The 11,590-nt window shown below is 39.3% G+C and overlaps 1 long non-coding RNA gene across 1 annotated transcript; it reads right to left on the bottom strand.

Annotated features, from left to right (window-relative positions):
- Nucleotides 1-237: 237 nt before the first annotated feature.
- Nucleotides 238-10,723, bottom strand: LOC137252803 (uncharacterized). The gene is made up of 3 exons (XR_010953662.1): nucleotides 10,241-10,723; nucleotides 7,746-7,825; nucleotides 238-1,316 (listed from the first exon to the last, which is right to left on the bottom strand). It is a non-coding gene; the product is annotated as an uncharacterized lncRNA (long non-coding RNA).
- Nucleotides 10,724-11,590: the final 867 nt, after the last annotated feature.

The raw sequence follows: 11,590 nt of genomic DNA, 5'->3' as shown, positions 1-11,590 counted from the left end.
GCAATAGGTGGACGCCTTTTCGAGATATCGCCATAAAGGTGGACCAGGGGTGACTCTATAATTTTTTTTGTACGATATGGGTATCAAAGGAAATGTGTTAATAAGTATTTTAAAAGGGCGTAGGCCTAAATTCTACAGATGAACGCCTTTTCGAGATATCGCCATAAAGATGGTGTTTGGGGGGGATAGCGACGAAAGAAAGCGCCGGTACGAACTCACGAGTAAACGTTGGTAATCTATGTATGTACAAGATTCGTTCTAAATGTAGTAGCTCTCAATTTACAATATAATGCTTAACTCTATAAATTCAAACATGCGTGTAAAGGAAATAAATTGTTGAGCTTTTATTTATATATGTGTATAACTACGTATGTTTTAGGAATTCAATATGTTATAGTATATTCTTACATCTAGTCCTCAGTAAGGAGGCGCCTTCGTAAATTTGTAAACGGTACCCAGTAGGGGGTAGATGTGTCTTAAAGGGCACATGGGCCAGAAAGGACCCAACCGAATATTGAGTTCTGGGCAGTAGGATACCCAGAATACGCTACGATCTCGGTACGCATTATTTTATTATGTACATCGCCGCCGAAGATTACGGCTACCGCGGACGAGGTATGAAAGTTCGGATCGGCTAATAGTAGGTTAACGAATTTGTCTCGCGTCGTTTGGCTGAGGTGGCGGACAGGGGTTTTCAACCCGACCTCCGCGACGACCCTAGCAGCAAACGAGAACTGCACGTATGGGTCATTAGACGAGCTGACGTGCAACTCGCACATTTCGGTGGTTTCACCGGTAAGGTTCGCAAGCTGAGACGCTTGACTAATGACCCACAAACTTTACTCGTCTGCGAGCACGGATCGAGCAGGCCTCGGGTCAAAACCCTCCGCTGCCCCACATGTAAGTATACCGCGACCGTTGGCAATACAGTGATGGTTCCCGAGAGTTGCGTCAGAAGCTGAGGCACCTCTTTTTGGAGGTATAGAGGAGTTTTGGAGTGTAAGAGCGTGTGGTGAGTGTCATGGCAGTACTGGCACGTTCCACTACTTTGGCAATTTTTGGCCCCATGTGAGTGCGCTAGACAGCGCGAACAGTAGCGATGCAATAGTACGAGTCTTAAACGACGTTCATGGTTCGCTTGCAGAAACTTCTTACAGTACCGCAGTGGATGCGCGCGGTGGCAAACTCTGCATTTGAATCGGCCGTCCGATTTTGATGGGGGTTGGATGGCTTTTTTCGGTGCAGTTGGCGCTGGGGGCGATGAGGCGCGTGCCGTGGAGGTTGTCGATTCATTTAAACGTGCCAATTCCATGATGCTAAAGTGAGAGAAATAGAATATACATAAAAGTTAATTGGGTAAGACTACTAACTTCCCGATGTGGCGCGTTATCATTCCCTTTTGGGTGCGAATGTCGGCGACGCGAATTCTTTTATCGGTGCCTTGGAAGACCTTAGTAACCCGGCCCAAGCGCCATTCATTGGGTGGTATATTTTCGTGACGTACAACTACTAAATCATCAATCGCGATATCTCTCTTGGGCAACTTCCACTTATAACGTTTGTGGAGTTCTTTTAAGTATTCCTCCTTCCATCGAAGGGCATGCTGTTGGCTCAAAGCTTTTAACTTCTGCCACCGATTAATTAGCGATGTGGGATTGGCTTCAATGGATGGTTCTGCGGGCGAGAGGATGGGACCTCCCGTGAGAAAATGACCAGGTGTTAAGGCGGCAGAGTCCGATATTTCAGTGGAATTTGGCGATAGTGGTCGAGAGTTAAGGCAAGCTTCTATGCGACATAACAGAGTTTGGAACTCTTCGAATGTGAATTTCTGAGACGCAGCGACTCTTCGGAAATGGAATTTAAAACTTTTAACCCCAGCTTCCCATAGCCCACCCATGTCAGGAGCGCCCGCCGGTATAAAGTACCACGACACCTCTTGATGACTATAGAGGTTACACAAGGATTCCTGAGATGAGGTTAAAAATTGCTTAAAATCCTTTTTAAGGCTGGTTGACGCACCAACGAAGTTTGTCCCATTATCCGAAAAGATATTTTTTGGACAACTTCTGCGGGAAGTGAACTTAGAAAAGGCCCGGAGAAAGGCTTCTGTGGAGAGATCACTGGCCGCTTCCAAATGAATTGCTTTTGTAGAAAAGCAAATGAAAATGCACACATATCCTTTGGTCACCTTATACGATCGTCCGGAATACGTCTTAATGTCGAATGGACCCGCAAAATCGACCCCAGTGTTTTCGAACGGTCTGGAGAGAGTTGTCCTTTCCTCTGGAAGAGCAGCCATGATTTGACTTTGGTCTCGTTGTCTATGCAGAACGCAAGGTAATGATGAATCGTAGTCCTGATTAGATTTTTGGCTTGCGGAATCCAATACTGCTGACGAAGTAACCGTAGTGTCAGTTGATTGCCTCCGTGAAGGGAAATGCAATGTAGAAAGTAAACTAGCAATTTGGAAAACGAACAGTTGTACGGAAGTAGAATTGGATGTTTTTCGTTGTAGGGTATGGTCGGCGAGTTTGCTAACCGGCCGTTGACTCGTATTACACCCTGACTGTCAAAAAATGGATTCAAGGTCAAAATTTTACTTTTCGAGTTAATAGGAATTTTGGAAGTTAGATTGCGATGCTCTTCTGGGAAACAATTCATCTGAGCAAGAATAATTAGCCGTCTACGCGTTTTTGAGATTTCCTCTCCAGAGATGATAAGAGATGGATACAAATGGAACCGACGCGTGTGTGTACAAGTCCGATGGTAAAATCTCATGACGTAGGAAAGCACCCGAAGTGCTCGCGGAAACGAAGAAAACCTTGCGAGAAGGTCCTCATATTTGAATACGACTGAAGTGTGCGCCTTCACTCCCCTCGCTTCGAGGGTTAAGTCCTCGGTTTCAGGATAGTACGATGGCCATTGCCCCGCATCCTTTATCAGCCACGGAGGGCCGTGCCACCATTGCTGATTTTCTCGCAAGTCCACGGGGTAGGCTCCTCTGCTACCAAGATATGCAGGATTCTCCTTTGAGTCCACATGATTCCAATGATCAACCTCGACTAGTTCCTGTATTTTTGCCACTCGATTAGCGACAAAGGTGGTCCAGGAGCTAGGTCGCTTTTTAAGCCACGCTAGCACGATAGTTGAATCTGTCCAACAGAAGATATTTTCCGGTTTAAATGGAAGTTCGCTGAGGAGAGTTTGAAGCATTTCGGCGATGAGAAGAGCACCACATAGCTCCAATCGAGGTAAAGAAATCATTTTGATTGGTGCAACTTTGGTTTTTGCAAATAAAAGGTGAGAAGAAGTGATGTTTGCGGTTTCCACTCTCAAGTATATCACCCCCGCGTATGCCTTTTCCGAGGCGTCGCAAAAGGCATGAATTTGGAAGGGTGATTGTTCGTTGTATTCCACCCATCGTGGAATTTGTATCTCCTCGACATATCTATAGTTTTCCAAAAAGGTTTTCCATTGGGAAAGAGTTTGAAGCTTTAAAGGCTGATCCCACAAGGTACCATCTGACCAAATTTGCTGCATGACTATCTTTGCTAATACTACTACTGGTGCTAGCCAACCGGCTGGATCAAAAAGCTTTGCTATGATCGAGAGCGCTTCACGCTTGGTATAGTTGTCTTTCATAGGAGGGGTATGAACTTGGAAGAAAAACTGATCTGACTTAGCATTCCATCGTATACCTAAAGCTTTTGTAGTGCTAGTTTCCTCTAATTCTAAGAAATCTTTATCTAATAAATGGTCTCGGGGAAGATCTACCAAAGTTTCCCTTGAATTTGACGACCACTTTCTTAGAGACAAACCTGCACTACCTAGTGTTTCAATTAGCTCATTTCGTGCTCTCAGCGCTGTAGATACGTCATGAAAGCCTGCTAGTACATCGTCTACATACATATACTTTCGAAGGATTTGAGCTGCTAATGGATGAGAATCTTGGTTATCCTGGGCCAGTTGGTGAAGCGTCCTAATTGCTAAGTAAGGCGCGCAATTGACCCCAAAGGTTACCGTGTTTAATTGAAAGTCCCTTATGTTACCTTGTGGATCCTCTCTGAAAAGGATTCTTTGATAAGGCCTATGCGCTGGATTTATCAGAATCTGACGATACATCTCCTGAATATCACTGTTGAGAACGAACTTATACATTCTCCATCGAACGATTAAAAGTGTTAAATCCGCTTGAAGAGCGGGACCTACATGCAGAATATCATTTAATGACACTCCATTGGATGTTTTGCTAGAAGCATTAAAGACTACTCGCAACTTCGTTGAAGTGCTTTCAGGCTTTAATACCGCGTGATGTGGGAGATAGAAATGACTAGGAGAATGTTCAAAGGTGGGAGAATCGACTTGTTCATGTGGTCTAGTTCCAAGTATTCCTTGACCACTTTGTCGTATTCTACCTTTAAAGAAGGATTCTTTAATAATCTCGATTCATTGGTATAAAACTGGCGTAGCGCGATGGGTCGAGATACCCCTAACTTCAGATCCGTAGGATAAAACTGTTTGAAGGGCAGTGACACTATGTATCTCCCCTCCGCGTTCCGTATGGTGGTCTTTGCGTATAGCTCCTCACAAAATGAATCCTCTGCCATTTGAAGGTTTCTTTTAGGAAATTCCTCTAATTCCCAAAACTTACACAATTGGTTATCTAGTGGTATGTCCTCTCCCATTGAGACTTTGGTGGCAAAGCAAGAGACGTGTGCAGTGGAAGATGCTCCGGTGATGATCCACCTAAACACGGTCTCTTGGGACAGTAAATTTTTATGGACATTGCGCTTTACCCCATCTAACATCACTTTGGGATACAAGTCTCCTCCTATGAGAACGTCTACCGGACTGCTTTGTAGGAAATTCGGATCTGCCAAGGTTACTTTGGGGATTTGTTCTAAAATCTCTTCGTTTATTGAAGTTGAGGGTAAGTTGCCAGTGATCTTTGGTAAAACATACGCGGTGGCTTCTATCAAAAGATTTGGGTCACGGGGTGAGCCCAAAATGAAGGAACAACTCTTCGAGGAATTATTACAAACTTTTTGATTTAGTCCCGAAATAACCGCGTTTGTTTTTGAGCATGGAAGCTTTAGAAGCTTGCGAAGTCGCTCCGAAATGAAGGATGCTTCCGCAGCTGAGTCAATCAATGCCCGAGCGACATATGTTGACCCCAAGTGACAAATGTGAACCATTGCGGTTCCGAGAAGAGCTGAGGATGAGCTTGACGATTTCAAGGTTTCTTCATCTGGAGATGAGTTTCTATTGGATGGTGTGGACTGTAGATTGGTGTGGAATGCTTGTGAAGCAGTTGCTGCGGTGGAGTCTTTGGAAGGTTGGGTGTTAGAAGTGACTCTGTGCAGAAGAGTATGGTGTCTACTTTTGCACTTGGAACACGAGTATGAACTTTTACAGTCCTTTAATGAGTGGCCTTTTCCCAGACAATTGAGGCAGCAATTATGCTTTTTAACTTGCGCAAACCTGTCATTCACGGCTAGAGCTAAAAATTTGGTACAAAGTCGTAAAGGATGTTGTTGCTTAGGACATAATATACAATTTGATGAGGTGACTTTAGTTGCGAGTGCCATCTTCTTTGGATTTGTTGGATTATGTGACTGTGACGAAATTTTTTGTTGTTGGTTCGTTGAAGCCGCTGAACACTTCACATCCACTATCGATTCCAAAGTCCTATATCGCATGGTGAGGAAGGAATCCATTTGACTCCACTTCGGTATAGCCGTTTTGTCTACTAAAGATTGTTCCCAATGGGCAAGTGTGGTTTCTGGGAGATGGTTGGAACATATGAAAATAAGGATTGGATCCCAATTTTCAATGTTGACCTCGTGCATTTTCATCGCGGACAAGCATCCATTAATGCTCCGCTGTAGCTCTTTTAGAGCTGAAGCGCTTTCAGTCCGAATGACTGGAAGCGAGAAGAGCACCTTCAAGTGGCTATTAATTAACACCCGCTTATTTTCATACGCCGCTTTTAAATTGGACCATGCCATATTAAAACCCTGATTGGTTAGTGGGGCTTTGCTGACGATTTCATTTGCTTCGCCACTTGTCTTTTTAAGAAGATGAAACAGTTTTTCAACGTCACTGAGTCTCCCGCTATTTATAAAAATCGCGGTAAAAAGATCCCGAAAGGATGGCCACGACACATAGTCCCCATGGAAAATGTCTGTGTCACATGGCGGTAAGCGTAAACTATTCGAGGAGTTGGCTACTTGGGCAAGGGTCTGGGAAGGTGCCTGGATATGTACGACGGTTGCTTTCTGAATGCATTCAGTAATGCGTGCTGAACAAGACATATAATCCTTAAAGGTTGCAGATTGTTTGGCTTTTACAGCTTCTAACTCGTCCTGATCAGTCAGCGAGTATAAACATTTTTCGTACGCTTCCTTTGTTCTGGACCAAATGTCCAATACTTCTGCTTTTAAAATGTCTAGGGAAGCCACTGGATGTTCTTTTAACGTTGATTCATCGTATTCTGCGTTGAATCTGACGACCTGATCTGAGCATCTGGTGAAAAAGTTCAAAGCCATCTTTGCACTTCGAAGTAAAATGATTTACGATCAATGAAAATTCAGATTGAAAAAAAAGTACTAAATATTCCTCAAAACCCGCGTAAGTTATAATGATAATGAGCTTAAAATGCGACCCGTATGAAGGGAATGATAAACGCTACCAAATTATAAGCAAAACTCTAAGTGGTTCTAATGGAACCAGTACTACTCCACCAGTGACTACTAGGCTGATGCAAATTTTTTCCTACCAGGAAATTTACTACTGTGATATGCGTTCAAATGTAAATGGTCGTTTAGTGTGCAACTGATGTTGCGAGAGCGGCAAATAACAAAGCGAAGTCAATGTTAACAAATGTTTGTAGTCAAAGCAGTCTAAATCAAAAAGTTTGAATCGGACAAAGCTAATAAAAATTAGTATTTGTGATTAAGGAATCTTATTGGAAAATTGATAGCAGAGTACAAAGAAAATTAGGTGCTTCAACAGCTGTAGTTTTTACGATGTTTTTAAGACCTTTAATCACTAGAAAATTTTAACAATACTCACGTTTGAGTTATATTGAGTTAGACAACTTTGACCAAAAAGAACAAGCAATTGACTTTGCGCCTATCGTTTGTGCACTGAGCAGACGTATGTATGTATGTATGTATATGCAAATATGTAGCTACCACTGTTGGAGTGAACGTAGGCGAAAGAGTAAAAAAAGCAAACCGTAGGGCACAAGCCAACGACCAAAAAAATAAATAAACGAAATCGAAATTTATTAGAGTTTGTTCCGAACACTAAATGACGAAAATTCTTGTTATTAATTTTTCAAGGATGTAGGCACTTTGTACAAATAGGTTCTTAACTCACGATAGTTGTAAACCGGATAAATACGATCGTATTGACTTATTACGGCAGAAATTAAGTTTATTTAAATTATCTATCACAATCTATTTGCACATAGAAAGGTGCTTCGGAATCAAATAAAACAAATGCCGGCCCGTCTAATGTATGAAAGCAATCGTATTTATCACTCGATATTTGTACATATGTCACGAAGTAAATCTATTTGTACACTTGTTGCTTTTATCACTTTTTTCACTCTACAAATGATAAATTTCACTCCACCACAATTAATTTAATTTAATAAAAACAACCAAAATTATATTTATTTATATGCACTCTAAATTCTTAATAAAATAGCTCAACAAAATATTTTATTTTACACGCACCTTTTTGTTCCAATTTTCTCGATGAGTTGTTGGTTAATTTTATTTCCTTCTTCGTTTTGGTTATTCTTCTCTCTCTAAGGCTGAAAAGATGTAGAGATGCTTTAGCGAATTGTTCGTTGCTTGTTGAGTTCGTAGGCTCCGGAGGACCAAATGTTTGGGGGGGATAGCGACGAAAGAAAGCGCCGGTACGAACTCACGAGTTGGACAATTTGTTCAAGCAGCGAACCACAAAGAAAGAAAAAACAATGAATTAGAATACAATTCAAGGATTGTTTATTTGCATAAAAATAAGAGGTAAATTACATATATAGAAGGATATATATGAATTTATGCAAATATATACAATAATTAAATAAATTTAATTTGATGATTTTGATTGAGCTTTAGGCCAGATTATTGAATAAAACTTCTTTTTTAGTAGTATTCAAAATATATTTATTTTTCGATATTTCGACTTCAATCTGAAGTCATCATCAAGAATCTACGAAAAGAAAACAATTAACATTTTTAAACATACATTTCCGTAGCAAAAATACGACTTACACATATGGATATGTATGATCGACTGAACAGAAATTATGACAACATAATTTTAGTAAAAACAAAAGAGCGAAAAATATAAATAAAGATAAATCAAAAACTCCCGCGAATATAAACAATTTCATGTACCGCAAGTGTAAACAAAAAACATATGTATACAATAAAAAATGTGTCAACAAAAAATAAAAAAATATATATATATATATGTATGTACGTATTTAATGTATGTTATGCTCTCAGCATTGCTAGAGTTATTGTTCCAGCTTAAGTTTAGTGAGTGTGCTTAACTAACAGCAGCGTGATGTTGTTGTTTTAAGACCAAATTTCTGTAGGTTTGTGCACAATGGTCTACATCTGATTTAAAATTCATTTTTATATCATTAGGGGTGTTCAAAATGTGTAAGGTTTCTAAAATGAAGCGCTTATTATAATGTTTTTCATGTTCCAGAATGGTTACGTTTTCAAAATCTGGATAGTGTCCCGTTTCTTTGCAATGAGCAGCCAATGCTGTCTTGTTTTCTGGATTATTATTTCTCAATTTAATATTCGATTTGTGGGCGGAAAGCCTCGTCTTTAGTTTAAGTTTAGTTGTCCCTACATATACTTGTTCGCATACGTGGGACCCGTCGCCGTTACATGGAATTTTGTACACCACGTTGGATTTCTCATGATTTGGTATTTTGTCCTTTAAATTACTATAAATTGGTCGTAGAGTGTTGTTGTAAGTAAACGCGATTTCATATTTCTCTTTGTCATATAAATTTGAACCCTTGATTCTTTCAGACACTCCCGGGATATATGTCATTGATTTATAAATTTTATCACCTTTCTCGGTTGTATTATTATTGGCGCCAATAATAATACAACCGAGAAAGGTGATAAAATTTATAAATCAATGACATATATCCCGGGAGTGTCTGAAAGAATCAAGGGTTCAAATTTATATGACAAAGAGAAATATGAAATCGCGTTTACTTACAACAACACTCTACGACCAATTTATAGTAATTTAAAGGACAAAATACCAAATCATGAGAAATCCAACGTGGTGTACAAAATTCCATGTAACGGCGACGGGTCCCACGTATGCGAACAAGTATATGTAGGGACAACTAAACTTAAACTAAAGACGAGGCTTTCCGCCCACAAATCGAATATTAAATTGAGAAATAATAATCCAGAAAACAAGACAGCATTGGCTGCTCATTGCAAAGAAACGGCACACTATCCAGATTTTGAAAACGTAACCATTCTGGAACATGAAAAACATTATAATAAGCGCTTCATTTTAGAAACCTTACACATTTTGAACACCCCTAATGATATAAAAATGAATTTTAAATCAGATGTAGACCATTGTGCACAAACCTACAGAAATTTGGTCTTAAAACAACAACATCACGCTGCTGTTAGTTAAGCACACTCACTAAACTTAAGCTGGAACAATAACTCTAGCAATGCTGAGAGCATAACATACATTAAATACGTACATACATATATATATATATATATTTTTATTTTTTGTTGACACATTTTTTATTGTATACATATGTTTTTTGTTTACACTTGCGGTACATGAAATTGTTTATATTCGCGGGAGTTTTTGATTTATCTTTATTTATATTTTTCGCTCTTTTGTTTTTACTAAAATTATGTTGTCATAATTTCTGTTCAGTCGATCATACATATCCATATGTGTAAGTCGTATTTTTGCTACGGAAATGTATGTTTAAAAATGTTAATTGTTTTCTTTTCGTAGATTCTTGATGATGACTTCAGATTGAAGTCGAAATATCGAAAAATAAATATATTTTGAATACTACTAAAAAAGAAGTTTTATTCAATAATCTGGCCTAAAGCTCAATCAAAATCATCAAATTATATTAAACAAGGCTATTAAATTTACCAATAAAATAATTAAATTAAGGTAAAATAATGAAAGGAAGAAAAAGTACCTTGTAATGTTGATGACGACTGGAAGCGCAGCGGTTGGTGGATAGCCAAAGACTGTCTTCTCAAGTCGTACATCAATTTGTTCTCACTGCTTTCGCAAATTCTCACCGGTGCATTTCCCGGCACGAGTAGTTTTGCAGCATACGGCTGCATCGAGAAATGTCCAGTGATTCCCAACTATTGCAAGCCTTTTGGCTTCAACAGATGGACCAGGGGTGACTCTAGAATTTGTTTGTACGATATGAGTATCAAATGAAAGGTGTTAATGAGTATTTTAAGAGGGCATGGGCCTTAGTTCTATATGTGGAAGCCTTTTCGAGATATCGCCATAAAGGTAGACCAGGGGTGACTCTAGAATTTGTTTGTACGACATGGGTATCAAATGAGAGGCGTTAATGAGTATTTTAAAAGGGCGTGGGCCTTATTTCTATAGGTGGACGCCTTTTCGAGATATTGCCATAAAGGTGGACCAGGGGTGACTCTAGAATTTGTTTGTACGACATGGGTATCAAATGAAAGGTGTAAATGAGTATTTTAAAAAGGAGTGGGCCTTAGTTCAAACTTTTTCATTTTCTTCTACTTAATATGGTAGGTGTCACACACATTTTACCAAGTTTTTTTTTTAAGTTATATTTTGCGTCAATAGACAAATACAATTACCATGTTTCATCCCTTTTTTCGAATTTGGTATATAATTATGGTATTTTTTTCATTTTTCGTAATTTTCGATATCGAAAAAGTGGGTGTGGTCATAGTCGGATTTCGGACATTTTTTACACCAATACAAAGTGAGTTCAGATAAGTACGTGAACTGAGTTTAGTAAAGATATATCGATTTGTGCTCAAGTTATCGTGTTAACGGCCGAGCGGAAGGACAGACGGCCGACTGTGTATAAAAACCGGGCGTGGCTTTAACCCATTTCGCCCTTTTTCACAGAAAACAGTTATCGTCCTAGAATCTAAGCCTCTACCAAATTTCACAAGGATTGGCAAATTTTTGTTAGACATATGGCATTAAAAGCATCCTAGTCAAATTAAATGAAAAAGGGCGGAGCCACACCCATTTTGAAATTTTCTTTCATTTTTATATTTTGTTGCACCATATCATTACTGGAGTTGAATGTTGACATAATTTACTTATATACTGTAAAGGTATTGACTTTTCTTTTAAAATTTGAGCTAAAAAAATTTTTTTTTTAAAGTGGGCGTGGTCGTTCTCCGATTTGCTATTTTTTAGTAAGCAGATATATAGTAATAAGAGTAACGTTTCTGCCAAATTTCATCATGATATCTTCAACGACTGCCAAATTACGCTTGCAAAACTTCTAAATTACCTTCTTTTAAAAGTGGGC

The sequence above is a fragment of the Eurosta solidaginis genome, chromosome 5 (genome assembly GCF_040869045.1).
Source record: "Eurosta solidaginis isolate ZX-2024a chromosome 5, ASM4086904v1, whole genome shotgun sequence".
Lineage (NCBI taxonomy): Eukaryota > Metazoa > Arthropoda > Insecta > Diptera > Tephritidae > Eurosta > Eurosta solidaginis.
This window is presented reverse-complemented; position numbering and strand designations above follow the sequence as displayed.